Below are 7,658 nucleotides of genomic sequence, written 5' to 3'. Positions count from 1 at the left end.
AAGTGTGAAGACACAGGCAGGGCAGGGCTCATGCAAACAGACAGCTCCCCAGGACCCACCCTGTTTCCCTGTGGGTATGGGGTGGTGCTGCTATCAAGGAGGGGACACTGGGGGCTCCCCGCCTGATGCAGGGGACATGGGTCACATGATGGCACTGTTTCTCAACCTGAGGTGTGAGCTCCAGTAGCTTCTTCTGTAGTTGGACGAAAGGGACACCTAAGGCCGGTGTTCATGCCCTATTTCCCTGGAAAGTTAAAGAAGCAGGATTCAAATGACTTCTATTCCTTCTATTTGTTCTCAATTCCACTGTTCAATAATGTAATAACTGGTTTGGTCGTGTGTTACCGGCTCCTGTTTCAGGGAGCCTGGGTGGCCAGGACCACTAGCATCTGCCTTGACCTCTGTCATGATCTCAGGGTCCTGGGATGGAGCCCAGTTTGGGCTCTCTGCTCACCAGGAAGTCTACATCTCTCCCTCTTCCCCGCCCCACCTCTCTTGCACAGAGGGTCTCTCTCCAAATAAATAAATAAATAGATAAGTAAATAAATCCTTCAAAAAATAAATAAATAAAAGCTCATGTTTTGGCAAGCTTTCATGTTGGAATACACTAGAGAGAAATGACATGTTTTCATTACCATAGCATAATCCCTTTTATTTTAAGCACCTTCAGATTTGGCTCCGGTATTAGAAAGGAAAGGATTCCCAGAAGGAAGGGGGAGCTCCATGAACTGTGCACTTTGAGTGTGTTGGTCTCACGATGGGTCTTCATGTGTGGTGGAGGAGGGAGGCAGGGGCAGGGTGACCGTTCCCACCCTGTGTCATCAGGGCCACTGCTGCTCACGAGGCTCAGGGTGGGACTGAGCCTGTTCATCCTGAAGCCTAGAGTCTCCCCTTTCCTACACATCACATCACTGTCCAGGGGACCAGTCCCTTGAAGTCTGTCCCTACCAATGCCTAGGTGAAGTCTCTCCTGGGGACATTTGTAGACACTCTCAGCTACAAAACACAGTGAGAGACCAGCAAGGGCCCTGGTGCCCTGTGGCTCTGTGCCCTGGGGATGTGGGCCAAGGTCCCCTTCTAGAATCTATGGGGCCTCCTGGGTCCCAGACACCCAACCCAGGGGCCTCCTCCATCCGTCTCTGTGCTCCCCCATCATTGCAGCACTGTGTGTGCTTCCAGGTTCTGGTTGGACAGCTGGGAAGGGGGGGCCCTACAGTTTTTAAAATGGACGTGGGTCTTCAGAATCATTGAGACCTATTTTTATCGGTATTTAAACCTATTTCCTCTCTGAATTATTTTGGTCACATCAGTCCTTCCATCTTAGAGTGACTACTTTCTAGTGCCTTCTGCTTTGTTTCAGTCATGACATGCCTTTGCTTTTTGATATTGATGTTTGAGTTATTTGACTTTCTTGCTGTTCGTTTTCACGTTATTTTTGAATTCTCTATTTTCAGAGGGATCTGCTTTTAGCTCTGGGAATGTAGGTTTAGTAGTCAGTGACCGTTCTTTATTTCTGATTCTTTAGGTCCCGATATACATGTCCAGAGGGCCATTTCCACCTCGACCTACAGTTCTATCAGCAAATATTCCTATTTACAGTCCCAGACAGCAGGCTCATGGGGGGCCTGGGTGACTGTCACAGACTCCCTAAGCTTGTCCTTAAAAATAATAAATAATAAAATAAAATACTAAAAAAAAATAAAATAATAAAAATGAATAAAATAATTAATTTAAAATAAAATTAATAAAAAATAATAAATAAATAAAATGAAAAATTAATAAGAATAATAATAAAATTAATAATAAATAAATAAATTGATAATTGCCAGGTTACATTCAAGGCAGAATTTTGGGACCCCTGACTGTCTATGTGTGTTAAGCATCTGCCTTTCCTCAGGTCATGATGCCGGAATGGAGGCCCATTGGTTTCCCTGCTCAAAGGGGAGTCTGCTTCTCCCTCTGCTGCAACCCCTCCCCCTGCTGTGCTCTCCATCTCTCTGACAAATATAAATAAAATCTTTAAAAAATTTAAGGCAGAATTTTAGAAATAACCTCTAAAACGAGCTGCCTGGATGGCTCATTCGGTGGAGTGTGTGATGTTGGTCTCAGGGTTGTGAGTTTGAGTCCCACCCTGGGTGTAGAGATGATTCAGGTATGAGAAATAACCTCTAAAAACAAAGAATTTTGTCATTTTTCTATGGATAGATAAAAATCTATACCACATATAAAAATATGAGTGTTAGGTTGGGACTCCCATTACTGAACAGTTGGAAAGCATGTTCAAATACAGAGGATCTTTGGTCAAAGCAAACTGTTGGACTATTACCGATGGGATTACAGTTCAGGATTTCAGAAACCCACCTCCCAGGCTTCCCATATGGGGTGGGGGTTGTCCTGCTAGCCATGGCCACAGACTATCCAAGACGCAGCTGGCTCCTGGCCTGGGGGAATCGTTTTAGCAGCAAAGCACCAGGGAAAGAAATTCCTTCCCAGGCCAAGTTTTTAGCCTCCTGAGCCCCCAGCAGCATGTCTGTGGCCTCGGAGCTGTCATTGCTTGAAGTTTCTCTGTGTGCCCCTGGTGTGGGTTGGGCCCTGAGCATGAAAGCTCTGGTACTAGGCCAGCCCTGGAACAGGGGATGGTAGATGCCACCCTCATGCAAGCAGGAACAGGGTCCCACCAAACTGCTATGCAGATGAGGAAGAGACTGACTAGGACACAGTGGGGGTGACCTGCCCACTGGGGACCTGACGTGCAGCCAGGAGGAAGGGCAGGATCTAGATGGCCTCACTGTATCCCTGGGTCACTGCTCCTCCCCTTTCCTACCTGGCCTGTGTCTCTGTGTGTGCATGTGTGTGTGTGTGTGTGTGTGTTGTCAGTCCCCTCTGTTCCTCACCCCTCCCACCTCCCCTGCAGTGCTGCCCCTTCTCTGCTTCTCTGTCTGCATGCTGCCACATCTTTCCCACTACCTGCCACTGTGTCCAGGGCAGTCAGCATCATCTCTCAGCCCCCAGGCCACCTTTCTTGCATGCTCAGGCCAGCATCCTTAAAGCCCAAGCTGTACTTCCTGGGAGAGTGGCAAAAGGGGGCCCTGTGGGGGACAGGGGTCCCGGCCTATGGGCCACACTGCAAATATAGCTGTCAGGGTCAGGGCCAGGTTACAGGGAACGGGCCCCGCTCAGGCCCCAGTCCCAGTGTGGGGACTGCTCAGCACCTTCTCCCCCTTCCCACCCTTGTCCAGCAAGCTCTAAGACCTATACGGATGAGGGAAGGTCAGGGCCTGAGTTCTAGCCAGGCCTGCAAGCCTCTAGGACCCAGCTCTCAGCATGGACTCGGGCTGGCACCGGCCTACCAGCTGGGTGACCTGGGACAGGCGGTGAATCATCTGCGTGTCTGAGCGTCCCCAACTACGGAACAGGGAAGAGAAGACTCCCTCCTTCTTAAAGTGCCTCTGAGGACTGGATAGGGATGAACAGACATGAAGAACTTGGCATGGCAGTTGCCGCAGTCAGTGGTGAGAATTCGGGTCTGAGCGGCAGCAGCAGCAAGAGAGAAAGGCCCAGAGACCACCAGGATCGCAGCTGTAGCTGACCAGGGGTCTTACCGCCCGTTGCTGTGTGGACCCACACGCGCCAGGGGACCGCTGGGGTCTCCGTGAGAGGGTGTTACCAGAAACGATTGCCCTTTGGGTTTCAGAGGGTGCTTGTGGGGACTGTCCAAGGAGACTCCACACTGGGTGCTGTCAGAAGTAAGGAAAGTTCTGTGAATGGAATCCAGTCTGTGGGACCTTCAGGGAGAGTAGAGGAGAGACTCAGCTGTAGGTGTAACCCCAGACGTGGGTGTGCCAAGTGTACACGAGGAGCATGGCAAGGGCAGGCCAAGGGCACTGGAACAAGAATGGTGGACAAAAGGCAAGACAGAATGCCCACTTGGACCTTCACCCTGTTGCTGATTAATCAAAATGGGGAAAGAACCCTAAAGGTCTTCAGAGCGTCTCCTAGAGCCAGAGTCGCACAACAATGTGAGCCCACTGTCAGAATGTCACCCAGAACCAAAGGGCCTGACACCCAGAGAAGAAGGCACTGCGGGCACTTGCCGAGGGAAGAGAGGATGCATGCAGCCCTGCAATGCCTGCCTGATGGGTCTGCAGGGTGGCATGGGACAACTCTTGTCCCTTAGTGCTTTGCCCAGCCAGGGGAGATGGCTGGCACCCACTGCACCCCCGTTCCTCTCCCTCAGTTCAGCCTTCAAGCCCGAGAGATCTGTGAACCCCCGAGGGTGGGGAACGAGGGAGTCAACCCCTCCACAGCACCTCTGCAGGCCTGATCATGCACTGGGCGGCCAACAGAAGCTGTGCGCATGCACAGGGGTTCCTGCACGTGCGCTCCTTCCTTAGGTTCCAGGTTCCAAAGCTGTGTCCTGGCAACAGGCCCCGCATTGTGCTCTAGACCTTCTGCCGTGACTTGGCAGCTGAAGGAGAGCGCTGCGAGCCTAGTTCGCTATCCTCAGCATCTGGCCTTACCTGACTGCTCTATGGGCACCTCCTTGAGGGCCGTGCCCCTCCCCCCAGCCCCGGTCTTTGCGGTGTCCGCACCTGCCAGGAGGGCTGGTCCGCCCCCACCCGACTCACTGTGGCCGCAGACTTCTCTTGGTGCCCAGGGGCTCGCCCGGCGGTCCAGGCCCCGGGGTCCACTCGCAGGCGGCCCTCCAAGTACCGGGCGAGCTGGCGACCACGCTCAGTCCTAGCAGCTTGCAGAAGGTACTCCGGGATCCTGGCGACCCCGGCGCTTCTTCTGGGGCTCCTCACCTCCTCCTGCAGGTGGGGCTGCCAGCTGAAGGCGATGCTGTCGGCTGCCGGATCGCAGGTGTCCTGGCCGCCACCGGCTGCGAGTCCATCGTGGACACCGTCCACCCCCTGTGTGCTGCAGAAGCACGTCGTCACCAGGCTGCCGCCCTCAGCACCCAGGAATGTCCACGATGTCTCCACAGCGGAGCCGGTGTGCAGAGACCCCATAGAGAGCGGCAAGGGGATGGCCGAGCTACAGACTCAGGACAAAGGACCCTAAAGGCCCTGGGGCCCCACAGGGGCATTTAGGCCCCTGGGGGTCCACGGAGGCCTCTCTTCCTTTGTGCCCAGGCCTGGGCCTCTGCTGAGAGCCGTCCCCCGGTAGAGAGGCTCAGAAGACCCATGCAGTAAGAAGTCCCCCAGCTCCCTTAGGAGCTCCTGCCCCCCACTCGAAATGCCATAAACGATTCCTACAGTTCCACCAGGGGCTGCCACCCGGTGCAGAGGAGGAGGGGTCTGGCCACAAGTCATGCCTTGTGGCCCCCGAGGTCCCCCAAAAAAGTCAGCCAGAAGAGCCCCTTGTGTCCTGCCGGAGCGCCTGCCCTTTGCCAGAAGAAGAACCAGCTGGAAAAGGATGCCGATACCACCACCGGGCAGACGGCAACGCAGAGGAACGGCTCATCCCCAGCTGACTGTTCCAGGCCCCGAAAACGCAAGTTTCCTCTGCTGCCACACAGGCGAGGGGAGCCTCTGAGGCTGCCGTCACCCCCCTGAGCTGGGGTTTCGAGTGACTGCTGAAGACCTGGACCGGGAAAAGAGAGCTGCTCTCCAGCGCATCCAAGATACTCTTCGAGGGGGACACAGAGGCCACCTGTAGCTCCGACCCAACTTGGCCATCCAGTGCCTTGGCCCTGTCTGCTGCAGTGGCTGCTCCCCTGCCAGCCTCTGACACCCAGGTTACCTCCATAGAATGCTCCCCTTCTTCCACCGCTCCACTTGGGGGCTCACCCTGGCTGCAGTGGGAGCAACTTTGCATCTACCCAGGCCCTCTCGATGCCACCCAGGGGCAGCATGTCCTCAGTCACAGTCCCCCCAGGGCTGCCTGCGCTGCCTGGGGGTAGTGGCAACCCGGGATCTACTGCCCAGGCCCCACTCAGGGCTGTTGGTGGGCAGTGGCCTGGAGCCAGCACCCTTCACAGCTCTCCTCCGCATGGACAGCCGGCAGCTCAGGCTCCAGACACACACCAGGCCCTGAGCACAGCTCTGGCCCAGCAGTCCTTGGGCAGGGGCACCCAGGCCAGCACCCTTCATAGCTCTCCCCGGCATGGACAGCCGGCAGCTCAGGCTCCAGACACACACCAGGCCCTGAGCACAGCTCTAGCCCTGCTGTCCTTGGGCAGCGGCACCCAGGCCAGCACCCTTCACAGCTCTCCCCGGCATGGACAGCCGGCAGCTCAGGCTCAGACCCACTCCAGGCCCTGAGCACAGCTCTAGCCCTGCTGTCCTTGGGCAGCGGCACCCAGGCCAGCACCCTTCACAGCTCTCCCCGGCATGGACAGCCGGCAGCTCAGGCTCCAGACCCACTCCAGGCCCTGAGCACAGCTCTAGCCCAGCTGTCCTTGGGCAGCAGCACCCAGGCAGGTTATGTGGTTCCCTTACCCGCATCTGCCTCCCGGGGCACCCGTGCCAGTGCCCAGCCAGGTTCGGTTACCTCCCTTGCTGTACTCGCCCCTGGTGCAGCCGCTGCCCCTGGCTTGACAGCTGCCCCCCAGGTGCCCGGCGCCGTGTCCCATGCTGGGCCCAACAGCCAGCAGCCCCGCCCCCCAGGTGGCAGCACAATGCCGGCCCCCATCAGCATTGGGCTTTCGGCAGCACCCCCAGGTTTGGGGAGAGGAGATGATGTTGCAGATCTGTGCTCCAGCTTTGGGGCTCTCAGCATCTCGGCAGGAACGAGCAGGGCCCCAAGTGGCCCGCAGGGCTCCAGGGCAAGCCTGGGCCCGAGCACAGGGAGCCGCCCATGCCAGAGCACCCTGTCAGGGACCGCTGGAGCCAGCACGACGAACCACCCTGTGTCGGGAGCCCCGAGTGCCCCTCCCTCCAGTCACATCCCCAGGCACCTGACCAAGCGGAGGTCCAGCTCAGATGGCTGCAGCACTGCCAGCAAGGCTGTCTGCGGGGGTGGGGGCGTCCTGGCCTCTCCTCCTAGTGGCCCCGCCTCCCTGGTCAGCAAGGCCCAGAGCAGCCTTGCCACCAAGACCCCCTCATCCCCTGCCCAGCGCCTGATTGGATGCAAAAGAGCTGCACCGTGCAACAAGCCATCTTCCTCCACATCACAGCCCACTTCCTTGGGGCCCAAGAGGCGGAGGCTTGGCTGAGCCAATAGCTTCCTGGAGAAGTAGCCGGTGTTGCACTTGCTTCCAGGTGACACCGGTGCAGACTAGTGTAGAATGGGGAGACACCAAATCAGCCCGCTCCTGGAGCAAAACCGGGCTCCCAGCCTGCCAGCCAACATTGGGGAAACTTCCAATCCCTGACCCATCATTTTGAAGGAAGGTGGGGGCCTGAGGCCTCGTCTGTGTTCCCAGGGCCGTGGCCTTGGGACAGTACACGGAGATCCGTGTCCCTTTGGCCTCCAGTCCCACAGCTCCTGGGACTCCTGCCGCTGCCCACAGGTTTCCCCTCCCCTCTCCTCATGCTCTTCATAGAACCTTTAGGTAGTGTTCATTTCATTAATTAAAGCCTGTTCTAGTTTCTCTGCATAGCTCTCCTGAGTCTCTTCTGTGGGTCAAGTGTGCAAAAGTTGGGAGTCTAATGGATGCTGGCATGGGAAGCCAGACGCCATCATTTCCAGGTTCCCGTGGCCCAGCAGAGTGG

General features: G+C 56.5%; 1 protein-coding gene across 3 annotated transcripts in view; it reads left to right on the top strand.

Moving 5' to 3' along the window:
- The window catches only part of LOC125086968 (ATP-sensitive inward rectifier potassium channel 12-like), an 874,374-nt gene that overhangs the window by 171,625 nt on the left and 695,091 nt on the right, over positions 1-7,658 (top strand). The gene's annotated exons all lie outside the window — the stretch shown is intronic.

Source organism: Lutra lutra, chromosome 16, assembly GCF_902655055.1.
Source record: "Lutra lutra chromosome 16, mLutLut1.2, whole genome shotgun sequence".
Lineage (NCBI taxonomy): Eukaryota > Metazoa > Chordata > Mammalia > Carnivora > Mustelidae > Lutra > Lutra lutra.
The sequence above is the reverse complement of the archived record's forward strand: the minus strand, read 5'-3'. Positions and strand labels throughout refer to the sequence as shown.